This window comes from Capra hircus, chromosome 28 (assembly GCF_001704415.2).
Source record: "Capra hircus breed San Clemente chromosome 28, ASM170441v1, whole genome shotgun sequence".
NCBI lineage: Eukaryota > Metazoa > Chordata > Mammalia > Artiodactyla > Bovidae > Capra > Capra hircus.
In genome coordinates this window covers 7,322,844-7,344,782 of record NC_030835.1, presented here as the reverse complement: position 1 = coordinate 7,344,782, position 21,939 = coordinate 7,322,844, and the positions used below count along the sequence as shown (strand labels likewise).

At 38.3% G+C, this 21,939-nt stretch overlaps 1 non-coding gene and 1 pseudogene across 1 annotated transcript; both read right to left on the bottom strand.

The window, feature by feature from the left end:
• Positions 1-21,939, bottom strand: part of LOC102168607 — a 155,817-nt pseudogene that overhangs the window by 73,292 nt on the left and 60,586 nt on the right.
• On the bottom strand, positions 2,298-2,369 carry TRNAC-ACA. The gene has a single exon. It is a non-coding gene; the product is annotated as a tRNA-Cys (tRNA).

The window sequence follows — 21,939 nt, the reverse complement described above, 5'->3', positions numbered from 1 at the left end:
TGCCTGCAATGTGGGAGACCCGGGTTCGATCCCTGGGTTGGGAAGATCTCCTGGAGAAGGAAATGGAAACCCACTCCAGTATTCTTGCCTGGAGAATCCCACAGATGGAGGAGCCTAGTAGGCTACAGTCCATGGGGTCGCAAAGAGTCGGCCACGATTGAGCGACTTCACTTTCACTCTCAATTTTCTAATATGATAATAATTTCACTTGACTGGATCAGTTTTATAATTTCAGTTCCACACTAACAGACTATAGTTCTATCCTTGATTATAATTTCTTGGATTTCTATACTGAATTTGCCATGGGTTTTCCATCAGTATAATCCTCCCATCTGTTGCAAAACCATTGATTCATCCTGGGTATCTTAATGATAATTGCTTTCATAACCTGTGATCTGATAATGCCACCCCTCCTTGTGCAAAAGGCTTGATATCCTTAGCCCTAGTGTCTTTTTTCAGCAGCAGCATCTGGATGGAGTTCCCCTACTGTCTATTCAGCCGCTATTGCCAGGCAAGATTTGCTTTCTATGTCACTCCCACTCTATAGTAAAATGAGTAATTTTGACTAAACCACACTTTGATCAATAATGAAATATCCACTCTGAGTTACTGACTTTGTAACATTATCATTTTGAACTTTAATTCCGATTATCTTGTGATTTTTGTCAGCATTTAATAAAACATGTTGCCATAGATATTTTGACTAACTGTGTGTGCCAGGTTCATCCATCTCAGGGGGACTAGGAAAATGATGTGGAAAAGTAAATGCAAATTTTTTACCACTTCTGTATGTGTGCGCATGCACACATCCATTCGTTGCTTAGAGCTAAGTGAATTGCCTTCTTAATATATATTTTTCCTTGATCCTGTGGTTGATAAGAAATGAATCATTACATTTTAGAGGGAAAGAATACTGTTTACCGAATAATTTTCAGAATTTTATAATCCACTCAAAGAATAAAATGTCTGTAGAGTGCCCAAATACCATTATTTTCCAGTAATCTGCATTAAAGCCCTCTCTTCTGACACTCAAAATTTTTTTTAATATTGGGAAACCATATTAATAATCTAATACAATAATTATCTACTCACCACCAATTAAACTGCACCCAAAGTCATCGGCTTTATGGCATCGAGGCAGGTCTCTAGAAAGTCTGTGTGTAGTGGACTCCTGGCATTTTGTCTGTGTCCACACCTCTAAGTCCAATTCTGCCTACTCTCATACTTAACACCTATTATGGACTGAATGCTTGTATCTCCCCAAAACGTTCATGTTGAAACATAACTCCCAATGCAATAATATTTGGCAATAGGTCCTTCGGGAATTGAGTAGTTCATGCAGGCTCCACCCTTATAATGGAAAAGTGCCCTTTAAGAGAGACCCCAGAGAGATTTCCTGTTCCACATAAGGATACAGAGAGAAGATGGCTATCTCAAAACCATGTGGTGAGACCTCACCAGACCCTGAATCTGCCATGCCTTGATCCTGGACTTCTCAGCTTCCAGACCTACTAGAAATACATTCCTCCCAGTTCATGGTATTTTTGTAACAGAAGGCAGTGGCATTCCAGTCCAGTACTCTTGCCTGGAAAATCCCATGGACAGAGGAGCCTGGTAGGCTGCAGTCCATGGGGTCGCTGAGGGTCGGACACGACTGAGCGACTTCACTTTCACTTTTCACTTTCATGCATTGGAGAAGGGAATGGCAACCCACTCTAGTGTTCTTGCCTGGAGAATCCCAGGGACAGGGGAGCCTGGTGGGCTGCCGTCTATGGGGTCACACAGAGTCGGACACGACTGAAGCGACTTAGCAGCAGTAGCAGCAGCAGCTTGAACAAAGACAATGACCAATCGTTGGTTTGTGTTTGGACTCTAGTTCAATCCTCTTATCAGTAAAATCACCAATCCTCAGATCCCTTCCAGAGAGGAACAAGCTTTCCAAACTCATGTTCACCTACACCAACCACAAGGGCAATTCCTCAAGTTTGAGCACACCAATCATGGCAGTCATGCTGCCCTCTGCCCCCTACTTCTGGTAGGAAACAGGGAAAATGCTTTAGTGAGGAGATGAATCTGAAGTCCAGGAAAATGTCAAGCAATTTCCTTCATAAAAAAGTCACATAACACTGAGGCCCAAAGATCAACAAAAGTGAAGTGAAGTGAAGTGAAGTGAAATCGCTCAGTCGTGTCCGACTCTTTGCGACCCCATGGACTGTAGCCTAACTGGGCTCCTCCCTCCATGGGATTTTCCAGGCAAGAAAACTGGAGTGGGTTGCCATTTCCTTTTCCAGGGGAATTTCCCAACCCAGGGATCGAACCTGGGTCTCCTGCATTGTAGGCAGATGCTTTACCATCTGAGCCACAAGGGAAGCCCCAGAGATCAACAAGGTGTACATTATCATACAGAAAATAACTAGGAGAGAACTGATTGACTCATAAGGCCTTGCTGCTACTGCTGCTGCTGCTAAGTTGCTTCAGTCGTGTCCGACTCTGTGCGACCCCAGAGACGGCAGCCCACCAGGCTCCCCCATCCCTGGGATTCTCCAGGCAAGAGCACTGGAGTGGGTTGCCATTTCCTTCTCCAATGCATGAAAGTGAAAGTGAAGTCGCTCAGTAGTGTTCGACCCTCAGCGACCCCATGGACTGCAGCCCACCAGGCTCCTACGTCCATGGGATTTTCCAGGCAAGAGTACTGGAGTGGGGTGCCACTGCCTTCTCCACATAAGGCCGTAAGTACTTATAAAGAAATTGTTTGTTTTTATACATAGGAAAGAGTAAAGCAAATGAATAGTTGCTTGTAGCCTTCTGTCTCAAGCAATAAACTAACTGAAGAAGATTAAGAGAGAGAGAGAATGGTAACAGAATTCAGGAGATAAATAATGACATAATTTTTAGGGTGAACATTGGTAAATGTTGAGGATTATTAAGGAGAATAATAATCTCCCTATTAGTAATGGAGAGTGGTAGCCTGGTCGGAACAGAATAAGCATTCTAGACCCCAAGCCACAATTTCCATTTCCATTCATCATCCACTGCAATGCCAGGAATCACTGTTTCTTAATAAATTTCACTATTGCAGAAGTGTTATTGTGGGATGATGACTGACAGAGAGATGTCAAGAGAAGCGCAAATATGGAGTTGGATGGCAGACAGTTTGATTTTACACATGCATCATGCTTCCCATTTCTCTCCCAAATCACCATAGTGATTTATGATTGTACCTCATAGAAGCACCTTTAAGAAATGAAGGTTTGACGAAGCCTGAGCAACACCCTGTGTGTTATCCTCTTGAAGATGTTAGACTGCCCTAAAATTTAATTGTTACTGGAGACTCTGGCAACGAGCCCAACCTATTTCTAAGGGTTTTATTGTGAAGCCTGGTATCTGAGGGGTCATCTTGGGCATGCCTGGGCTTGGCTATTAGACAATATCTAGGCTCCAGCTGTCCCCAAAAGTGCATTCAATCAGTCCATTCCCTTAGTCTTCTTCAGTTTGAAAGTTAATGATACTGAGATTGGTCTAGAGACAATGAGTTAACATTTATTTCCTTATATTTTTGTCCTAGAAAAATGCCATGTCTTGATTTAATGTTATTTATAATTCCAAAATGAGTTAAATGTCATGACTGAAAGAAAAGATTATTTTTAGAATAAAATTTATGTCAGTAGACACAAGCAGGCCATGTCTAAGGCTGGGACAATCTTTTAAAAAATGCAAGTGATATAGTTTAGAAATCTTCCTTGAGTGAGCGTGTGTGTGTATGTGTATGTGCGTGGGTACGTATGAGAAAGAATGAGAGAGAGAAAAGACTCCTCCAAGATTTACAGAACTTCTATACTCATAGAAGTATCCATACTTTCAGTTATTTCCCATGTGGAGAGCACAGACTCTTTGTTAGGCCAGAAAAGGTTTATTTCAATGTCTTCCTATATTTCCCAAGCAACCCCCTACCCAACCCCCTATATGTATACTTGTCTGGGCCTCAGAGAGCTACTATATATTTCCAGAGTAAGTCAGATCATGGAAGCAGAAAAATCAGAAATAAAATTAATTTTTTGCATTGCTATTGGGGTAGTAAAACTTAAAAGCACAAGGAATTTAAAAGATGAATAGTTATTTCTTGTTTCAGCTCCCACATGTAAAAAGCATAGAAGTTGTTACTCCTATCCTTGCAATAAGAAATAGCAAGACAAAGTGAAAGTCAATTTAGAAAAAAAAAACTGTCAGAGAAAAGGGAAAATTCAATTATTATCTAAAAACTGTTAGAGAAAAGACATCACAGGACAAACCATTACCCCAAAAGTTAGAGTCAATTACATTCAGAAGGTTACAGCACCCAAGACCCCCCACCTGATGCCATAAGCAAATAGGACCAAGTATTATTGGTACTTTTGATAAATGGTAGAAGGTGAGTGAGGACTAGCGTAAGAGTAAGAAGATGCTGGGCACCATTGTCGTGTGAGGAGTCTCACATTTTCCGGTGCTTTTCTTCAGAATTCTCACCAGGTTCTCCCAGGTAGGATCTAAGAAAACGTCCCACATGAACCTGAGACAGGATGAGAAGGACAGCCATTGTAAACTCCCACTCAGACCATCCCTTCTATCAAAGGCTTAGTCTCCAGAGGGATGCTAGAAGGAACTTAAACTAATTTGAACCAGAGAGCAACTCTGAAATCCTTTTTTTTTTTCCCCTGTTGTTTCACATCTGTTTCACTTCAGATACATCCACCCTTTCTGACTCACCTCAGCAAAAATAATTAAATAAAAGTCAGAGTCAACAGAAAACAGGATTCAAAAAAGTAGACTGAGAATGTTGTCTCTAGAGAAAGGGGACAGGGAAGAAAAGGAGTTGCCAAAGTGTCCTGTAAGAGGTGAATGGATAATCAGAGTGTAATACATCCATCCATACTATGAAATGGAGAAGGAAATGGCAACCCACTCCAGTGTTCTTGCCTGGAGAATCCCAGGGACAGAGGAGCCTGGTGGGCTGCCATCTATGGGGTCGCACAGAGTCGGACATGACTGAAGCGACTTAGCAGCAGCAGCATACTGTGAAAAGTATTCAGTAATAAAAAAGAAGCCATCAAGTTACTCAAAGACATAGATGACTCTTAAATACATATAGATAAACATAAGAAGCAAGAATGAGAAGGTTGCATACCCTATGATTCCATAATGTGACATTTTGGGGAAGGTAAAACTAGAGATATAAAACATATCAGTGATTGCCGCAAGTTTAGGGAGTGGGGAGGGTAGAACAGGTAAAAACAAGGAACTTTTTAGAAGCAGAAACTAACCATGAAATTAGACATGCAACTCTTCTCTGCGGTATTGCAGTGGTGAATACACGACACAATCTGTTTTTCAAAATTCATAGATCTTCACAGCATAAAAGTGAGACCTAATGCATGTTAAAAAGAAGACAAAATAGAATTCTAGACAGAAACTGTCACAAGAGACAAAAGACATTATATAACTCCATAAAGGTCAATTTACTGGGAAAGTGTGTCTATGAAACACATGTGTGTGTGTGCGTGCACATGTATACACACATATCTTCTAATATACATATATGTATAAACATATCTCTTTTATATACATATATGTATATAAAATATCACAGAACTCAAATATATAAAGCAAACCTTAAAAACAACTAAAGTGAGAAATAACAAAACAATAATAGTAGGGAACTCCAGTGCCTCACTTTCACTTATGGGTAGTACAGCCATATTGAAGATCAGTAAGCAAATATAACACTTGAAAAACACTATAGACCAGCATGAACCAACAGACATATAAAGAACACTTCACCCAGCAAGAGCAGAGCTCACATTCTTCTCCAGTGAACATGGAATAGCCTCTAAGACAGATCACATGTTGGGCCACAAAATAAGTCTTTACAAAGTTCAGAAGACTGAAATCAAGCAAATTATCTTTTCTAACTACAATGGAATAAAACTAGAAATTAACAGCTGAAGGAAAACCAACAAATGCATGGTAATTAAATAATTCAGTCTTAAATAATGAATGATCCATAGAAGAACTTACAAGGGAATTTAGAAAATTATCTCAAGACAAATGAAAACAAAAAAACACAGCATTAAAAAAAAAACTTTGGGGATACAGCAAAAGCAGTACAAAGAATCTATAGTAGAAAATGCTTGCATTAAAAAAAAAAACACAGTGCTCGCTTCAGCAGCACATATACTAAAATTGGAATGATATAGAGATTAGCATGGCCCCTGAGCAAGGATGACACGCAAATTAGTGGAGCATTCCATATTTTTTAAGAAAAAAGAAGCAATTATTCATATAAATGTGGGAGGAGAATTCCTCCTAACCAATCATCTAAATGAAATCATATCTTATAGCCAAGAGAAGAGATGGGGTTAAGTGGAAAATACAAATCTGGGGGAAAAATTCTTCATCTGGCCAATGAGAGATTTGCTGTTTCAGAAATATTCTTTAATCCTTCTGATAAAGGCATTCATGAAATGCAGATTCCAGAAGCTATTGTCTATTCAATTCAGAATTTACCTGAAGAAATGCAGCCACATTTTTTTGCAGGAGGAAATTCCCTTTACCCAGGATTTAGGGATCAAGTTTACTCAGAAGTTCGATGTCTCACTCCATAGATTATGATGTTTCTGTTGTGCTGCCTGAAGACCCTATTATTTATGCCTGGGAAGGTGGAAAATTCATATCAGAGAATGACGATTTTGATGATATGGTGGTAACAAGAGAAGATTATGAAGAAACTGGACATAGCGTCTCTCCATAGAAAAATTTGATATTTAAGAAACATTTCTGAAAGTTCTGACTATGCCAAAGGTTTAATTTTCAGTGTCTTTTTAAAGCAAGTTACGGACCTGAGTTACCTTTCATCCTAAGATAATATCTTGAACTTATATAATTACTTTGATCCATGGCTAATTTTCGAAGGTTTCTTAGCTAGGCTACTAAGTAAACTGTAACTCACCCCATATTTTCATTTAGGAGTAGACTTACTATAACAATGCTTATGCTGCTTCTGAGAGTAAGTTATCTTTCATTAAAAGATGAAAGAGTGAGTGTAATTTAATTCTTTATAGCCAAAAGCACAAAATTAACTGTCTCACTAGTCTGGTTTCCTTAGAAGGTAGATTTGTGTGACTGACTCAGAATTGACCAGAGTGTGTTCAGGCTGATACAGTTTCTCTCTTTTAGAACTAAGTATATTATTTTTAAATTTTCATTTTTATTTATATATACTAAAGTTGGAAAAACTAAAAAAAAAAAAAAACTCAAATCAATAACCTAACTTTATACTTCAAAGAACTAAACAAGAAAACGTAAAGCTAAAGTTAGCAGAAGGAAGAAAATAATAATTAAAATGGAGCTAAATGAAATAGAGAAGAGACAATCAAGAGGAAAAGAATCAACCGAATTAATACGTGGTTTTTTTAAAAGATAAAATCAACAAAATTTTACCTAAAGAGAAAGAGGATATTCAAATAGTGAAAAATAGAACTGTAAAAGGATATACATTACAACTGATGTCACAGAAATAAAAAACATTATGAGATTACTATGAACAATTACACCTCCCACAAATTGGTTGATCTCAAGATTGCTGGGAGAAATATCAATAACCTCAAATATGCAGATGACACCACCCTTATGGCACCCTTTTTTTTTCCTTAAAAAGTCTCTTGATGAAAGTGAAAGAGGAGAGTGAAAAAGTTGGCTTAAAGCTCAACATTCAGAAAATGAAGATCATGGCATCTGGTCCCATCACTTCACAGGAAATAGATGGGGAAACAGTGGAAACAGTGTCAGACTTTATTTTTGGGGGCTCCAAAATCACTGCAGATGGTGACTGCAGCCATGAAATTAAAAGACACTTACTCCTTGGAACGAAAGTTATGACCAACCTAGACAGTATATTCAAAAGCAGAGACATTACTTTACCGACTAAGGTCCATCTAGTCAAGGCTATGGTTTTTCCAGCGGTCATGTATGGATGTGAGAGTTGGACTGTAAAGAAGGCTGAGCGCCGAAGAATTCATGCTTTTGAACTGTGGTGTTGGAGAAGACTCTTGAGGGTCCCTTGGACTGTAAGGAGATCCAACCAGTCCATTCTGAAGGAGATCAGCCCTGGGATTTCTTTGGAAGGAATGACGCTAAAGCTGAAACTCCAGTACTTTGGCCACCTCATGCAAAGAACTGACTCACTGGAAAAGACTCTGATGCTGGGAGAGACTGGGGGCAGGAGGAGAAGGGGACGACCCAGGATGAGATGGCTGGATGGCATCATGGACTCGATGGACACGAGTCTGAGTGAACTCCGGGAGATGGTGATGGACAGGGAGGCCTGGCGTGCTGCGATTCATGGGGTCGCAACGAGTCGGACACAACTGAGTGACTGAACTGAACTGAATAGAAATGGATAAATTCTTAGAAGCATACAACTGATCAAGTCTGAATCATGAAGAGATAAACCATTTCAGGAGATCTATAACTAGCTAAGAGATTTAAGCAGTATTCAAAACCTTCTGACAAAGAAAAACCCAGGTAACTTCACTGGAGAATTCTATCAACTATTTAGAGAAGAATTAATACCAGTCTTCCTCATAGTCTTCCAAAGTATCAAAACAGGAAGGAACACTTTCAAACTCATCCTGAAAATATTAATAGCAGGGAATGTTTAGATGACAACATATACTAGTTACTAGTAATACTATTTTGCTAGGAGTAAACTTACTTGAGACTAAGAAATTGTTTGGAAATTTTCTGAATTATATGGGTGTGACTTTGATGTTCTGATAATGTATTCAGATATTTGAAAACAGGATACATGTGTAATTTTGGGCTGTGCACGTGTGTGTGCCCGGTCACTCAGTCATGTCCCACTTTTGCAACCCTGAAGACTGTAACAAGCCAGGTTCCTCTGTCCATGACATTCTCCAGGCAAGAATACTGGACTAGGTGCCGTTTCCTCCTCCAGGGGATCTTCCCAAGCCTAAGTATTTCGCATCTTCTGCATCGGTAGGCAGATTCTTTATCATTGCACCAATTTAGGGTTAGATTACTCTACCTTTGGAAGTACAGTTATAGCTGTAATAGATACAGGGAAAGACACCTTCAGGCTGAAGCTACTGAACAGCACTAGCTCCCAACAAGATATACTTTCTGAGAGAGAGCTGAGTAAAATATTGGGGAGAAGACTGCTGAGCTGCAAATTTTTTTTTTTTTTAATTTTCTGGATAGGGAATGGTCTTTCACTTTATACTTTAATTTTGCCGGGAATTTGATCATGTTACCCATGTTGTTCAAATTTGGGCTGTTTCTGCAGGTAAAATATTTGTGTTATGTTCTCACATGGAGCTCACCACCTAGCTCTCCAGTAAGCAGGGCTGAAGTGAACAACAGTGTGCTAGGTGACTATTTGACCTGGCATACAGTTTAGGCTTGGATTTGATTTAACTGTTAGCTCTCTGACAGACTTCACAGTTACTCATCACACTAGATGAAGATTTAAAATGAAGAAGAAACATACTCATACAGAGAGAAAGCAACTTTGTTCCTTATCTTTTCCTCCAGTGGTCAGCTGCCTCTCTGATGTTCAAAGACTTAAGTAGCGAAACCAGTGAGTTAAGAGAGAACAGACCAACAATGTAGGGTAACATAAGAAGAAGAATACATGTTTTGAGAGACCACTTGGGTTCAAGCCTTTCCTATGTACCAGTTGTATGACTGTGAAGTACATCACGTAATCCTGGTAAATCACATTTTATCATCTTTAAAATAATGATATATATCAGCACTTACCTCAAACTATCATCATAAGCCTTTAATGACTAATATATGAAAAGTATTTATCTTGGTGTCTGATACATAGTTTCAATAAAATCAGCTGCCACCACCATTATTATTTTTAACCACAGCACATAGTCATGCATTAGACTCACCCTCTACTCATGTCTTGCCTAGCTTTCCTTATATCCAAATCATCCTAATTTTGTGCCTAGCACATTCATGATTTCTGTTTTCTCCTGTTCCTCCACGCCGTCAAAGCTTACAAGCATTATATATCTGTGTTTGTCTAAGAAAATAGGCCTTCTTTGACTGTGAACTCCTAACCTCTCCCCTTCTGCCCCTTCTACCTCACCGTATGTCTCATCCTTTCAGTTCCCAGCAGGTCATTAATTACTGGATAAGGGTTTTGCCATGCTAACCTAACCTTCAAAGACATTTAATAAAATTTTAATGTCAAAGCTACTAAAAAATTAAACACTGTGTGTGATCTCCTCTAGAATTATGCAGCAATAACTCTGACAGCATACAGTTGTTGCCCAAACAAACTCATAAAGTAAACAATGCAAGGGTCAAAGAGGTGGCTGTACCAAGGGTGTACAGTTTTCTCATCTCTCTATTTTCATTATTTGTCAAGCAATGCCCTTAACAACACCACGTCTGGCTGGTGAAAAAAAAGAAATGTGGCAAGAACTTTAAGGATTTATTTCTCCTTGCGAGTCATGAGGACAGTATCTGAACAAGTTGTTTGAAGGCTGGGAGGATCATCTGGTCTTCCCATCCTTTTGTGTGCTCTTTGATTGTACAAATGAGAAAACTGAAACCCAAAACATGGTGACTTGCCCAGAATCTTGTATCGAGTAGTATATTAAGCAGTTTCTCGAAGTCATCCATCGCCCTCTTTATTCTTTAATTTCCTCAAATATTTCTTCTAGGCATTTTATCTTCAACAGCATGCTTTTATGCTCTTAAACCCTGGTTGCCCCAAGCATACTAAATACTGAAATGCTTTTTCATAGCCTCCTTTTCTTTCTTACTTTGTTTTCTGTTGCACAATTTCTATTTCTTCTGAAAACTCCAACCCCAATCCCCTTTATCAACACCAGTGCTCAACGATATACTTAACACTTATCAATGTTGGTTTCTAGGTCTTTTATTTCCAAGCATCGTATGCACTCTTTGATGAAAGTTTCATGTCTTTTTAAAGGAGACTTTCTAAATTAAGAAATACTTCTTACATCTAAATAAATTGCATATAAGTCCAGATGGCACAAAGAATGAAAAAGTGAACATTCAACTACTCAGTACTAGCTTACGGGACAGAACAATATAAACCTTTTAAGGCTCCTGATACCTCTCACTGTGAGAATATGTCTCCCTCTCTAGTCCTACTTGGGTGTTGAATAGTTCCTTGTTTTTCACTGTAGCTTCACTATAGATATCTATCTATCATTGTTGATTTGAAGGGTATCAGAATGAAAGGGCCCCTGTCTTTTTTGTTGTTTTACTGTTAATTTTCAGCAAAATGCCTGAGAAAGTGGAAATAGTACTTTTTGTTTATTGTTTTGTTTTTATTATTTGAATTGGCAGAAGAATGCATTATCTCACTGAATAGCCACATCTGCCCTGTGAGGTGCCTGAGAAGGACCAGTATGTTCTCCATTTGGTTGATGGGGGACCCGAGGCTCTGAGAAGCTCTGTTTAGGCCATTTATTCCTGGCTGGGTAGACAGAGGATCAGAGACATTTCATTCCTGACTGCTCCGCCATGGTCCTGCTAGCACAGCAGGCCACCTTGCAATGTCACTTTGGTTTTACTACCTACAGTAAGAACCGCATTTGAGATTTTTTGAAGCTTGACCATTTCTCCATGTTTGCATTTTCTTTATCCCCCCATAACCACTGGAGTGCTAAATTCATGTTTTAGGAGAAACAGAGAAGTCAGATGCTGAGAAAGATTGCAGCTTTCCTGCTTTCCAGTGGTGATCCCTGAGTTACTTTACTAGCAAGAAATAGAAAAGTTGTGTAGGGGGATAGAGGAGAGGCTGGCACTCTAACGGCAACAGATGGGGCTGAAGCATTGCCCACTCAGTTCAAATCAGCACCCTGTGAACTACAGCAAACTTCTGATGGAGTTAGTCTTCATCCTCAGGTTTGTTGATTTTCAGTCAGTAAGTTGTGTCTGATTCTTTTGCAACCCCATGGACTGTAGCCCACCAGTCCTGGGACTTCCCAGGCAAGAAGACAAGAGTGGGTTGCCATTTCCTACTACAAGGGATCCTCCCAACCTAGGTACTGAACCCACGTCTCCTTTGCCACTGAGCCACCGGAATAACCTTTCATCCTCACAACCAGCAGAGTGATCTCCCACTTCCTGCTCATGTTTGCTCTTTGTTGGACTTCTCCATCCTGATTTTGTCTGGGTGTTGTGTGTCTAAACCACAGGCTCTAGCTCCTGTCTAGTTGCTTCTGTTGCAAGATCTAGGCCAGATCAGCCTCTGCTTAGGTTGGCACTTTTTTTCCCCCTTTCTAGCAGCTTTTCCTCACTTTTTCATGACCTTCCCAAAGAGTTATGACATTAGTCAAAGTTCTGGGTGGTAACAAGTGAAAAGAAAGAAACAGGAAAAGTAAATGCAAGGGTAATAATCTAGTTTGCTGCTGTTGCTGCTGCTAAGTCGCTTCAGTCGTGTCCAACTCTGTGTGACCCCATAGATGGAAGCCCACCAAGCTCCCCCGTTCCTGGGATTCTCCAGGCAAGAACACTGGAGTGGGTTGCCATTTCCTCCTCCAATGCAGGAAAGTGAAAATTGAAAGTGAAGTCGCTCAGTCGTGTCTGACTCGTAGCAACCCCATGGACTGCAGCCCACCAGGCTCCTCCATCCATGGGATTTTCCAGGCAAGAGTACTGGAGTGGGGTGCCATTGTCTTCATGATTTTAGAATGTAGATAATTAGATTTAACATCTAGTTTTTGTCAAGTATGAGCTGTGTCTCCTTGTTTAAATGATTTACCTTGTTTGTAAAACAAGATGGATAAGATTTGCCTCACATTGTTACTGTGACTTTTTTCCCAGATGATAAGCTTGAATGCACTAAGTTCTGAAAGCCTAAATGATGATGGTTTTTTTTCAATCATTATTTTGACCAGAAAAAATTAGAAAGGTTAAACAGCAGTTATGGTAAGGTTTTGACAGTATTTTTTAAATACTAATTTTCTTACAAAAATGAATGTATATGAAAATAACAATATGTACTAAATATAAAAAAATGAAATATATTAAAAGGATCTGAGAAGCAGTTAAAAGCAGAATAAATACATTATTGCAAAATTTTCCTTTAGTTTCCAGGTAAGTTATTAAAATCAGAAATATATTGGGTTCTTTATTTTTTGATTTCTGATAACAAAGGAATCTGACAAGTATTTCCAGAGAGATTTGATTCAGGGACAGATGTCAAAATTTCCTAGATATAACTTCTCTTTTTGTTAATATTATAATTAGGCTTCATGTAAAGCTACCCACTTCCTAATAATCTCTTTGCTATGCTTCAGATAAATTTCTACACATTTAAAAATATGAAGCAGTAAGTTAATATTTGAAAGTCTCTTTCACAGTAAGATCACTTGTCTATTGTTTTACAACGGCAAGTTACAATAGAAGAAATTCAAATGTCAAAATCATGAACTTTCAGCTGGGTTCTTGACAATTCCACTGGGAACAAATTTATTCAAATAAAATTATCCAACAAGGCCATGAGGATCATGGTGCTGACAATGTATATAAATAAAAATTATATTTTCTCTCTGTCCAGTGACTTAATAATATAATTTTCATTAGAAAATATTGAATTATTTCTGGAGTATTTAGCAAGGGTAAACAATAGTCATAAAAATTTTTCTGATTCCAAGCTACTTTTTTTTTCTGTCACTATAATGATACCCATGTGAGCTGATTAACCTTACATTTTGTCAAAATACTTTCAAAGTGTTGCCAAAAAGCCGCCTCTTTAGTAAAGCAGTTCGTTCTGGTGAAATGGTTTTTCCTCATGACTTCATGGTCCCCTTCTCTTCTGTTCCCTGGACATCTCAGCTTTCTTTGGATTGAAGGATATAAGTTCCTTTTTAAGTCTACACTTCTAAAAATAATTTACAACACACTGAATTTAAATATCTCCTTGGGACAACTGTTTTGAATTCAATTTAATGGAATTTATTATTTCCCTTGAGAAATTTTATCTTCCTCCAAGCTTAATTTATTTTTCCTCTATATTACATATACTTACTGCTTTATATTCCCAAAAATTAAAGCATTTTTTCACTCATGCAAAAAAATAATTAAGGAAAAAATTGCAGCTGCTTGGCAAATTTTGATGCAGTCTTTCCCTACTTCACATACAATGATGATGAAAGCAGAAAAATATGAAGTTATCCATGTGTTTCTAGAAATTAAGGTTTTCTCACTCACTGAATGACAATGGATTACCACTAAGGAGCTCCATCTGTAGCCTATCTGTGCAGAGCCTTAGGAAAGAATTGGCCTGGTCTGCAAGAATGAGGGATGTTTACCTCCTGGCTTCACTCTTCCCGGTACTTGCAAATGCAAGGTCCCACTGAACAGAAAACATGGTGGCTGTAATTCTACTGTAAGGCTGTCCCTCTGTGAAGAGCACAGCTGCTGTGCTGTCCAAGCACATCCACGTGGAGACCATGAAATCCAACAGCAGGCCAGCCAGAACAGTGGGAGCTGGTGGTGGCAAACAACACTGGGATACAGTCTCTATCACTCATATGTGGCAAAATAGTATAGACACAATGAACCTCAGGAGCTGCAAACTACAAGTTTTACTTTTCACACATTGGAAGTGGATTCAGAAAGCCAGAGAACTAAGCACAGGAGGTAGAATAAATCTCTCCTTGGTCTAACAGAGCTGCATATTATGAAAATTAAAATCTGCTTACAGGCAAAAAAAAAAAAAAGGTTGCATTAATGGACTAACTGGCCTTCTCTTGATATGTAAATGGGAGTTGACCGTCGCTCAAATGAACTGTATAAACACAGGCAATTCACTCATCATATATCTAAAGGAAAAGATAAATATACAGATTTATTTGTTTCCTTTCAAGAATGATTAACCAGAGGAAACACTTGACATACATATAATTTATCCATTTATTGAGCATGTGTTATGCCAATATTTTTTCTCGTGCTTGTAGATGCTTTTAGGAAAAAAGGGAGGGAAAAATGAAAAGATAAGAAGATTAAAAACAACCATAAAGCCAATACAACATTGTAATTTTCCTCCAGTTAAAAAAATAAAATTATAAAAACATCAAAGATAGAGGATTAAGAAAAGATGGACACCTAACCTTCGAAAAAGGAGGCAAGAATATACAATGGATTAAAGACAATCTCTTTAACAAGTGGTGCTGGGAAAACTGGTCAACCACTTGTAAAAGAATGAAACGAGATCACTTTCTAACACTGCACACAAAAATAAACTCAAAATGGATTAAAGATCTAAACGTAAGACCAGAAACTATAAAACTCCTAGAGGAGAACATAGGCAAAACACTCTCCGACATAAATCACAGCAGGATCCTCTATGATCCACCTCCCAGAATTCTGGAAAGAAAAGCAAAAATAAACAAATGGGATCTAATTAAAATTAAAAGCTTCTGCACAACAAAGGAAAATATAAGCAAGGTGAAAAGACAGCCTTCGGAATGGAAGAAAATAATAGCAAATGAAGCAACTGACAAACAACTAATCTTAAAAATATACAAGCAACTTCTGCAGCTCAATTCCAGAAAATTAAATGACCCAATCAAAAGATGGGCCAAAGAACTAAATAGACATTTCTCCAAAGAAGACATATGGATGGCTGACAAACACATGAAAAGATGCTCAACATCACTCATTATCAGAGAAGTGCAAATCAAGACCACAATGAGGGACCATTTCACACCAGTCAGAATGGCTGCGATCCAAAAGTCTGCAAGCAATAAATGCTGGAGAGGGTGTGGAGAAAAGGGAACCCTCCTACACTGTTGGTGGGAATGCAAACTAGTACAGCCACTATGGAGAACAGTGTGGAGATTCCTTAAAAAATTGCAAATAGAACTGCCTTATGACCCAGCAATCCCACTGCTGGGCATACACACCGAGGAAACCAGAATTGAAAGAGACACATGTACCCCAATGTTCATCGCAGCGCTGTTTATAATAGCCAGGACATGGAAACAACCTAGATGTCCATCAGCAGATGAATGGATAAGAAAGCTGTGGTACATATACACAATGGAGTATTACACAGCCATTAAAAAGAATACATTTGAATCAGTTCTGATGAGATGGATGAAACTGGAGTCGATTATACAGAGTGAAGTAAGCCAGAAAGAAAAACACCAATACAGTATACTAACACATATATATGGAATTTAGAAAGATGATGGTAAGGATAACCCTGTATGTGAGACAGCAAAAGAGACACAGATGTATAAAACGGACTTTTGGACTCTGAGGGAGAGGGAGAGGGTGGGATGATTAGGGAGAATGGCATTGAAACATGTATACTATCATGTAAGAAACGAATCGCCAGTCTATGTTCGATGCAGGATACAGGATGCTTGGGGCTGGTGCACGGGGATGATCCAGAGAAATGATATGGGGTGGGAGGTGGGAGGGAGGTTCAGGATTGGGAACTCATGTACACCCGTGATGGATTCATGTCAATGTATGGCAAAACAAATACAGTATTGTAAAGTAAAATATAGTAAAAATAAAAATTAAAAAAAAATTTTTAAACATAGAGAAGAATAAGATCTTCACTAAAGACAGTAAACAGAAGGCATGATGTGGCCCTCTTCTCAACTGTTCCTTTCAGTCCTTTCATGTCCCACTTACTGCTATCATTCTTTTAGGAAGTTGTTTCCATGGAAAATTGTCTCCTCTCTCATTTCTAGGTAAAGTATTAACCTCATCAACATCTCTCAAGACCATCAACTGAGGCTCATCACCATCCAAGATCAACAGGGAAAAGGCTCTGTTCTTACTATGTTCTTACCATAAGCTTTTTAAAAGGGTTTCCTTCAGCAGAGTTTTGGGATCTTAACAACAAAAGGGAAGATGTTTCTTATACTATAAATGTACATAAGATCTTTGGGAAGGGAATTTGTTATAGGTTGACTTGTATCCTCTCCCAAAAGATATGTCAGAATCCTAACCATTAGTGCTTAAGAAAGTGATCTGACTTGGAAACAGGATGGTTGCAAATATAATTAATTAAGATAAGTTCATACTGGAGTAGGATGATCCCTTAATCAAGTATGAGTGGTATCCTAATGAGCAGAGGTATAGGACACAGAGGGAAGATGCTTACAAGAAACACAATGAGATGCCACGTGAAGATGGATGCTGAGACTGAAGTGAGAGATCTACAAGAAACACCAAGGATTTCCAACCATCACCAGAACCAGGAGAGAGCCATGGAACAGAGTCTCCTAAGAGCCCTCTGAAGGAAGAAATTTTGCTAACACCTCCATTTCAGACTTCTGGTTTCTAGAACTATGAGAGAGTATATTTCTGTTATTGTAAGACATCGAGTTTGTGATACTTTGTCATAGCAGCCCTAGGAAACTGATCATCGTTTTGCCTTTTCATACTCTTCATGGGGTTCTCAAGGCAAGAATGCTGAAGTGGTTTGCCATTTCCTTCTCCATATTCTAAAGGAAATCAACCCTGAATATTCATTGGAAGGACTGATGCTGAAGCTGAAGCTCCTATACTTTAGCCACCTGATGCGAAGAGCTGACTCTCTGGTAAAGATCCTGATTCTGGGAAAGATTGAGGGCAGAGGAGAGGGGCAGATAGAGGATGGATGGCATCACTGACTCAATGGACATGAGTTTGAGAAAATTCCAGGAAACAGTGAAGGACAGGGAAGCCTGGCATGCTGCAGTCCATGGGGTTGCAAAGAGTTGGACATGACTGAGCAACTGAAAACAACAAAAAAGAAACTGATATAGGATCTATACCTAGAACAAGGGCTCCATCCTACCTGCCATCCCTAGTGATCAGTCTATACTATTTCCATGTTTCTTTTTCACAATAATCTTTCAAGGACCCCAGTGTTGTTTCTTCTTATCTTTTCTCCTGCAGATAGTCCTAACCACAAATAAGACTCAAACTTCTACCCAGTAAGAACACGGACTTCATTGAAAAATTATTTGGGTATCAATTTAAGTATTCAGACAATAAGAAGCTACACTGGGACCTCCCTGGTGATGCAGTGGTTAAGAATCTGCCTTGCAATGCAGAGCCCCAGCAATCCCACTTCTGGGCATACACACCGAGGAAACCAGAATTGAAAGAGACACATGTACCCCAATGTTCATTACAGCACTGTCTATAATAGCCAGGACATGGCTATTATAAGGACATAGAAGCAACCTAGATGTCCATCAACAGACGAATGGATACGAAAGCTGTGGTACATATACACAATGGAATATCACTCAGATATTAAAACGAATACATTTGAATCAGTTCTAATGAGGTGGATGAAACTGGAGCCTATTATACATAGTGAAGTAAGTCAGAAAGAAAAACACCAATACAGTATACTAACACATATATATGAAATTTAGAAAGAAGGTAATGATAATCCCATATGCAAGACAGCAAAAGAGACACAGATGTATCGAAGACTCTTTTGGACTCTATGGGAGAGGGCGAGGGTGGGATGATTTGGGAAAATGGCATTGAAACATGTATATTATCATATGTGAAACGAATCACCAGTCCAGGTTCAATGTATGAGACAGGGTGCTCGGGGCTGGTGCACTGGGATGACCCAGAGGGATGGGATGGGGAGGGAGGTGGGAGGGGGTTCAGGATGGGGAACACATGTACACCCATGGCAGATGCATGTTGATGTATGGCAAAACCAATGCAATATTGTAAAGTAATCAGCCTCCAATTAAAATAAATAAATTTATATATTTTTAAAAATCCACTAAAAAAAATTAAAGAATCTGCCTTGAAATGCAGGGGACAAGTGTTCAACCCATGGTTAGGGAACTAAGATCCCACATAGCATGGAACCACTAAGCCTGCACATCACAACTACTGAGCCAGCTCACCACAACTAGAGAGTCCATGTGCTGGATGAAAGACCCTGAATGATGCAACAAAGAACCTGCATGTTGCAACTAAAACCCAATGCAGCCAAATAACAAACAAACAAATAAATATTCTTTAAAAGAGAAGCTACACTGACCAGAGTACACAAATGCCTTCGGTGTAGACACGCTTATCATCACAAAGTAGTTAAACTCAGACACATCCCTGGTGCAAACAAAAGATTTATTATATATATATTCTTAAAATATGTATCATATAATATGTATAACATTTTAAATTTTTATATATTATCACAATTATACATATTCAAAGGTAATATCTTTTTATTTTTGTTTTCCATCATACTTAGAAAAAGAAAATAATAACCAAACATCCCCAAAGTGTTCACTTTTAAGTTTAATGTGTGTGAAAGATGCTCAGGCATATCCAAGTCTTTGCAAACTCATGGACTATACAGCCCATGAAATTTTCCAGGCCCGAATACTGGAGTGGGTAGCCTTTCCCTTCTCCAGGGGATCTTCTCAACCCAGGGATCAAACCCAGGTCTCCCACACTGCAAAAGGATTATTTACCAGCTAAGCCACCAGGGATACCCTAAATTTTTATATGCTGTCACAATTAATATACACTGAAAGATAATATCTTTTTATTTCTGTTTTCTATCACACTTAGAAGAAGAAAATAATAACCAAACATCCCAAAAGACTCATGGTTTCATCTGTAAAGTTTTTAATTTTTTACTTCCAAATTTAGTTTTGAATTAGTGTCCCACTCCAGTATTATTGGACCTCCCTTGTGGCTCAGCTGATAAAGAATCCACCTGCAATGTGGGAGACCTGGGTTCCATCCCTGGGTTGGGAAGATTCCCTGGAGAAGGGAAAGGCTACCCACTCCAATATTCTGGCCTGGAGAATTCCATGGACTGTATAGTTCATGGGGTCGCAAACAGTCAGACATGACTGAGCGCCTTTCACTTTCAGTTTGCTTAAGTGTTCCAAACATAAAAACTGAATCTTGTCTTTTTTAACTTAAAGTGATATCTAAAACTTGAATAATTTAAAAAGTTATATATCATCTCTCAAAAAGTTGTCTCAGTTGAAATTGCAGAGAGCAGAGTGACACTGCAAACTATAAAAATTCCTTTTAGCCACAAGAAGGGGAAATTCTGGTTATCGGGCTACAGACGCCAGTCTTGAATTAGGTGAAGAAAGAAATCTCTTTTACTAAAGTTGTAACCTAACAACTTTTATTTCTATCTTGGATCTTTCTTTGTTTAAGCCCCATCTCTTGTTTTTCCTCATCTAATTCATTCCATATAAGCCAATGTTACTTATCATTTCCATAAATTCATGGGCTCAGACAGAGGCAGTGAAACAAACCAACAGTGTGTTCTTAAAAAAAAAAAAAAAAAAGCCAAGCATTTATTTATTTGGCTGCACCAGCTCTTAGTTGCGGCATGTGTGATCTAGTTTCCTGGCTAGGGATCATACCCAGGACCCCTGCAAAGGAGCACAGTCTTAGCCACTGGACCACCAGGGAAGTCCCTAATAGTGTATTCTTGTTATCTACAAGTAACTTGTAAATGTTAGGCTGTATATGGGGTGGGGGGGGAGTGCAGCATTATACTAGAAAGTAGCCTTCAGTTTTAAAAGGTGTGTTTGTGTATGTGTTGAAATATCTTATTTACCATACCAGGGAGTTTCCATTTTATCTCGAAGGCACTAACTATTCATTAAAGGATTTTGTAATAAAAAATGAATATATCAGACTTCTAGCTTTGAAAAGCCATTGACTAGTGATGATAGAGAGAGTATGAATTGGGGACATGTGATTCTAGCTCTTAGCTGTTAAAACTGATTAGATTCAAAGTAAATAGTGCACTGGACAAAGTTAAACAAGCAAGGAAGAGTTTATTCATGACTACAGCAGAGAAAGAGATTAAATCATACTGAAGTAAAAGATGAGAGAGATTTTAAGCAACGAGTTGAGTCAGTAAAAGCGTGCTGGTGGACTTTAAGGGTGAAGATTGATCAATGGAATGTATTTATTCCTTAGTTTCTAGTGCTTTTTCTCTGTGATACGGCCATCTTTTCAACAAATAGTACAGCAACGAGTGGATATATCCATGGGGAAAAATGACCCTTACCTCATTGCATACACAAAATTTAATCCTTTAGGGTAGTTTCTAGGTCAAAATGTAAAAGCTGTATCTCTGAAACTTCTAAAATAAGATATAGGAGGGAAAATTTTGCTACTTTAAAGTAGATAAAAGATTTTGTAGGTCACAAAAAACATGACATAAAAGAAATATATTGATACATCATATTTCATTGAAATTTAAAAATCTGATCTTCAAAAGACTCTGTTAAATAAATGCCTGGTTTACTACTTATTTCCTAAACCTTACATTTAGTTTTATGCACTATTCTACGTGATTCCGCATTATATTTCTAAAACCTAGAGTTTAATGAGTAGTTTTTATTTTATCTTCAAGGGTTAACATGTATCTGACACAAATATTATTTCAAAATCTTAAGTTAATTCTACATCTTGTCATATTTGTGATTCAGTTCAGTTCAGTCACTCAGTCGTGTCCGACTCTTTGCAACCCATTATAACTAATTTTTTGGCCAAAATTTTTCATAATCAAAATATATATGAAGATCATGTAGCAGCATTATGAATTTGATGGGATATTAAGAAAATATTTCAAATTATTTATATACTATGACTATCATCTGAATAAAACAAAAGATGCACATAAAAAAGATCTAAAAATGAAAATGCCATCAGTTATTTTTCTATGATGGATTTTTTTAGGTCTTGTTAATTTTTGTTTTTACTACAATTTCTGTAACTAGTATCTAATTCATTTGATGCATACAAAAAAACTAATTAATAAGCATCATAATTATGATGTTTCAGATATACTCCAGATAATGATCTATCCTTAAGAAAACAAGCCCTACGCGTTTTTGTGAGGACCATCTTAAGGCTGAAAAG